Genomic DNA, 5,608 nt, shown 5'->3' on the forward strand with positions numbered 1-5,608 from the left:
GGGGCTGTGGTGGAGTGCATTAGGGTCCCTGGGAAAGGTCCAGATAGCCTTTCAAACTGAAATAGGTTTCAGTAAGGTCGGTGTGAATCTTCTCTAAAGGACACATAAGGGGAAAGTAATGGGAGACGGGAGAAAGGGTTGCTCACAAGGGTGGAATGGGAATGTCGTATCAGAAGGTACATTAACTTCTGACTCTGCAGCTTGTTACATAGGGAATTCACTAGTAAGATTCTCTTGTGTCACTTAAAGTCCCCTGAAAAACTCCTGCCTACACAAAATGTATGCTAAATAGCATTGTCATGGAGTACTTCAGTTAGTCGATCAATAAGACCCATATACAATCTATAATATATCCATTATATTATTCCACTAGTCCCTAACAGGAGAAAATGATACAACAGATAAACTAAGGGAAAAACAATCACATATTATCTAAACATTAAGGCCACTGAGAAAATGGATTACTAGATATTTTTTCACTCTGTTGCCAAATAGTTGATAGACACCAGTTACCTACAAACTTATATAAAATGAGATAGGTTAACATTGGTAGTTGGATAACACTTCATTACATATCCATGTTAACATGATAAAAACCATTATGTTTTATTAATTAAAACATATTAAGTTCACAATAGACTAAATTATGCATTTCAATCCCCTCTATAATGCTTGCTCGAAATACAGAATATTAAGTGTTAGAAAGCATTCAAGCACGGATATAATGATGTGGGAGTAGTGGTTTCAATAATTTTCAGGTGTGAGATCATTCTCAACAAATGTGGATGTATGCTGTGTCAGGAAAGAGTCAGCTATCTTCTTTATGATATCCATGAGGCTTTCTTCCTTTCAACCACATCCACTAATATCCTCTACTTCTAACTATTGCTATCATGAGGCTACATCAGTATTTTACTGGATTGCTACCTCTTTTTCCTCTAATACCAGTTGGTAAAATATTTTATTTATAATATTCAGGAAGTTCTTCCGTTTTAATAAATGGAGAAGAAGGATGTTCTGAATACCTTTTTCAGGACAACTGTCATTAATGTTATAACCAAAAACAGTATCTCCATTTAGATTTTCTTCATATATTGTATATTATATTGTCCTTCATCTTCCATGGGTAATTAGATATCCACGAGCCCCACCTAATGAAGGAGAGATCTCATATCTTTGATGAAGCAACAATCAGTCACATAATTTCACACACACTAAAAAATAAATGTATTTTCTGAAGTGTCTTTAAGAGTAGAGACACATTAATATTTGCTAGACACAAATATCAGATAGGGTCAATGTAAAAAAAAGCACATATTGAAATTAATTAGAACTATGCAAAAATCTATCCACTTAATCTTTTGAAGCATAATAAGATAGTCATTTTCTAACAGTTTAACTTTGTTATTATTCCTTATCACGAGCATTCTGATGTAATGTCTGAATAGATTGACTGACGTAGTTTTTCACTTGATTTCTGTGACATTTATTGACATCTGATGTTCAGTTACACTCATTCCTAAATATTTACATTTTTCAAGTTACTTTCCTTTATGCATTCACGGGTGTTTGCTAAAATGTATATTTAAAATGAAGGTCTTTCCTCATTTATTAAGTTTGTAGGATTTGAATCAAATGTGCATTCTGGATATTAAGGATTGAATTCCAGTTAAAGGCACTGCAAATTTCTCTGTATTTTAGTTTTTATCCTGTATGAGAATTATGATGTTGAGTAAGTTGGGAGTTCCAGATAGAGGCTTTAGACATTCTTTTACCTTTGTAATGTTTCTCCTCAGTATGAACTCTGAGATACTGAGTCAGGGTTGAGCAATCCTAAAAGTTTTACCATATTCTTTACGTTTCTAAGTTTTTTCTCCCATATGAATTCTCTGATGTCCAATGAAGCTTGACTTCTGATTTTAAAGGGCTTGCCAAATTCATTATGTTTGCAAAATCTTCTCCAGTATACATTCTCTGATCATAAGTTAAGACTTTAGCATTGCTTAAAGGCCTTGACACAATCTTTATTTTGGTTAGGGTTCCTTCAAGTATGAATTCTGTGATGTTGAGTAAGGTTTGAGTGCTGGTTAAAGGCCTTGCCACATTCTTCACTCTGGTAAGGTTTCTCTCCAGGATGAATTTTGTCATGTTGAATAAGGTATGTGTGGTGGATAAACACCTTGCTACATTCTTCACATTTGTAAGGTTTCTCTCCAGTATGCATAGGCTGATGTTGAGATAGTGTTGAGTGCCAGTCAAAGGCTTTACCACATTCCTCACAAATGTAAGTTTTCTGTAGCGACTGTGTTATGTATGTTTAGTCCTGATGATTGACTCAACATGTCCCCAGGTTTATTATCTGTATGAATTTTTTTCCATGTGAATTCTCTGATAATCACCAACATGGGAGGACTGATTAACAGATTTCCCACATTCATTATATTTATAAGGACTCTCTCCCATAGGCATACTCTTATGTATAATCACGTTGGAGCTTTGATAAAAGGACTTCCACACATGTATCACGTTCATAATGATTCTCTGGAAAATGAGTCCTCAGACATTTATTAACATTTGAACCCTTGTTAAATTTGTTCTCAGATTCACTGCATTGAGCAATTCTATTTTCACTGAAAATACTCTGGTCATCTTGTAGGGTCGACCCCTTGGTGAAGGACCTCTCAAATGGATCCAACTTAGCACTTTGTTCTTCATTTTTAAATCTCTGATTTTCAGAAATATTTGACTCAAAGGTCAATCCAATCCTACTTTCAAAATGGTTCAAATAATTATTTTCAGTGTGGAGAAGGCAACTTTCCAGATTTTCCAAATTTTCATTCTCCAAATATGTATGTTTCACCATTTGATTTGAGCCCTTGCTTACAGAAAGACACTGCCTTTCAGAAGTAGCAGACTTAAGAAGGGATGTTTTCCAAAGTGTTTTATATCTTTCACCATTTTGGGGAGTGAGAGTCATACTATGGACAGTTCTCTCAGTTTGGAAAAGTCCTTCATGATATCTCTGATGCTCTTCACTTTCCCCATCATTTTTCCAGTCTATCATTAAGTGTAAATTCTCAAGGGCACTATGATTATATCTACCCACTGCCACATTTTGGAAAGAAGCTTCTATGCACAGCTTTGACAGGAAACTCTGGGTGCCATGTGAAGATGCAGCTGGGTGGATGGCCACTCTCTTCTTTCTCTTCATATCCCAGAGCTCCTTCTCTTGCTCCAAAAAGATGACCAGGTTTGGCTCCCACACAATGAGATCTGAGAATTGGCCATTTCTTCTTCTTTTACCTCATTCTCTGGATTTCTTTTTCAGAGCAGATTCATGGAGAAATCACAGCTGCATCAGGAGAAAATGTCCTGAGAGCCACCAATAGAGCCTCTTCACACGTAAACCGGTTGCCTGCAGGCAGGACCGTGAAATGCAGAAAAGGCCCAACTTCCTAGTCCTTTGTGTCAGGAGCCAGGCAGAAACTTTTTTTTTTTTTGCCTTATTGCACTCAAACTTCTGGTGTAATGTTGAATAGAAGTTGTCATAAAGAAAATTCTTGTCTTTATCTGGATCTCAAGGAGGAAACTTCCGTAACTTCACCATTAAGTATGACAATTTGCTTTAGAAGTTTTGTATATGACACTTGTCAGATTAAGAAAATTCTTCTCAGTCCTAATTTTCTAAGGTTCTCTCTTCATAGGTAGGTATTGAATTTTATCAAATGCTTTTTCTCTATTTTTGAGATGGTTGTATAGTTCTCTTTATTCCATTAAAATGATAAGTTTACTTGATTAATTTTCAAAGCTCAAACCAACCTTGCATTCCTGAAATAAACCCACTTTGTGATGCATTATCCCCAAATAATCCATTATCAAAGAAGATATCACATTGGAAATTTGAGTATATTTTGGACTGAATGAAAATGAAACTATGATATAGATCAGATCATAAACATGACATTCTTATACTATTCTTTTAGTGTCTATTCTAGATCACAAAACATGCATCCTTGATTTACTAAAGACTAATATAAACTGTAACTTTTACAACCTACTGGACAAAACACATAATTTAGAGCACTTTAACTCCATTTACGTCCCTCCCAACTTATGTGTTATTGCTGTTGTTATGGGTTAAATTGTGTCCCCCTGGGGCGCCTGGGTAACACAGTCATTAAGCATCTGCCTTCGGCTCAGGGTGTGATCCCGGTTCCGGGATCGAGTCCCACATTGGGCTCCTCCTCTGGGAGCCTGCTTCTTCCTCTCCTATTCCCCTGCTGTGTTCCCTCTCTCGCTGGCTGTCTCTCTGTCACATAAATAAATAAAATCTTAAAAAAAATTGTGTCCCCCAAAAAGACATGTTGAATTGCTAACCCCCAGAACCTGCACATGTGACCCTATTTCGAAATAGGGTCCTTGCAAATGTAATGAAGTAAGATGAAGTCATACTAGATTAGTGTCCTTAAAATGATTAGCACCCTTATAAGAAGAGGGAAATACAGACACAGATACATAGGAGAGAAGGCCATTAAAAAATGGAGGCAGATTTTGACTGATGTATCTAGAAGCCAAGGAACGCCAAGGTTTGCCAGCTACGAGGGAAGTAAGGATAATCCCCTAGAGCTTTCAGACAGTATAGCTTTTACCAACACCTTGATTTCAGACTTCTGGTTTCTAGAATTGTGAGAGAATACATTTGTGTTGTTTTAAGCCACCAAGTTTGTGGTACTTTGTTACAGTAGCCCTGGGAAAGTAACACAATTGTCATGTATTTAAATTCTATATAAAATTTAATCTCTACAAGAAAATATTGGTATTGTTTGTATAGTGAATATTCATTTATGTTTATCTATGTTTGACTCTTTCCACTTTTCTTCATTTCTTTTTATTTTTTTTTTTAATTTTATTTATTTATTCGACAGAGATAGAGACAGCCAGTGAGAGAGGGAACACAAGCAGGGGGAGTGGGAGAGGAAGAAGCAGGCTCATAGCGGAGGAGCCTGATGTGGGGCTCGATCCCATAACGCCGGGATTATGCCCTGAGCCGAAGGCAGACGCTTAACCGCTGTGCCACCCAGGCGCCCCTCATTTCTTTTTAAATCTCTGTATATCCCTTCTAGGATTGCTTTCTTTTTTTTTCTTGGAGTACTTCTACCAGTATTTCCTTATTTTGGGTTTGCTGTTGGTGAATTCTCTTAGTTTTGTTTGCCTGAAAATGCTCTTATTTTACCTTCACTTTCTGAAGTATATTTTTGCTGGGCATAGAATTCTCGGTTAGTAGTTCTTTTAGCATCTAGCACATCGAAGATACCATTCCATTATCTTCTGACTTCTGTTATTTGGTTTTGTGAAGTTTTACTATAATATACACTGGTGTTGTTCCCTTTGGCTTTGTGTTGCTTGGTATTTACTTTTCTTAATCCTGTGACTTGATGTCTTTCATCAATTTTTGACAATTTTTGTCATTATTTCTTTACATATTACTTCTACCCAAATCTTTCTCTTCTTTTCCTTATGGGACACAGATGATAACTTTATTAGACCTACTTGTTCCTAATCTCTTTTTATAACCTGTTTTGTTTTTCCCTTCCTTCCCTATTCTTTC

At 36.3% G+C, this 5,608-nt stretch overlaps 1 pseudogene; it reads right to left on the reverse strand.

Moving 5' to 3' along the window:
* Nucleotides 1–2,044: 2,044 nt before the first annotated feature.
* LOC148107369 (uncharacterized) lies at nucleotides 2,045–3,826 on the reverse strand (annotated as a pseudogene).
* Nucleotides 3,827–5,608: the final 1,782 nt, after the last annotated feature.

The sequence above is a fragment of the Ursus americanus genome, chromosome 31 (assembly GCF_024610735.1).
Source record: "Ursus americanus isolate L20-20 chromosome 31, mUrsAme1.1.p, whole genome shotgun sequence".
Lineage (NCBI taxonomy): Eukaryota > Metazoa > Chordata > Mammalia > Carnivora > Ursidae > Ursus > Ursus americanus.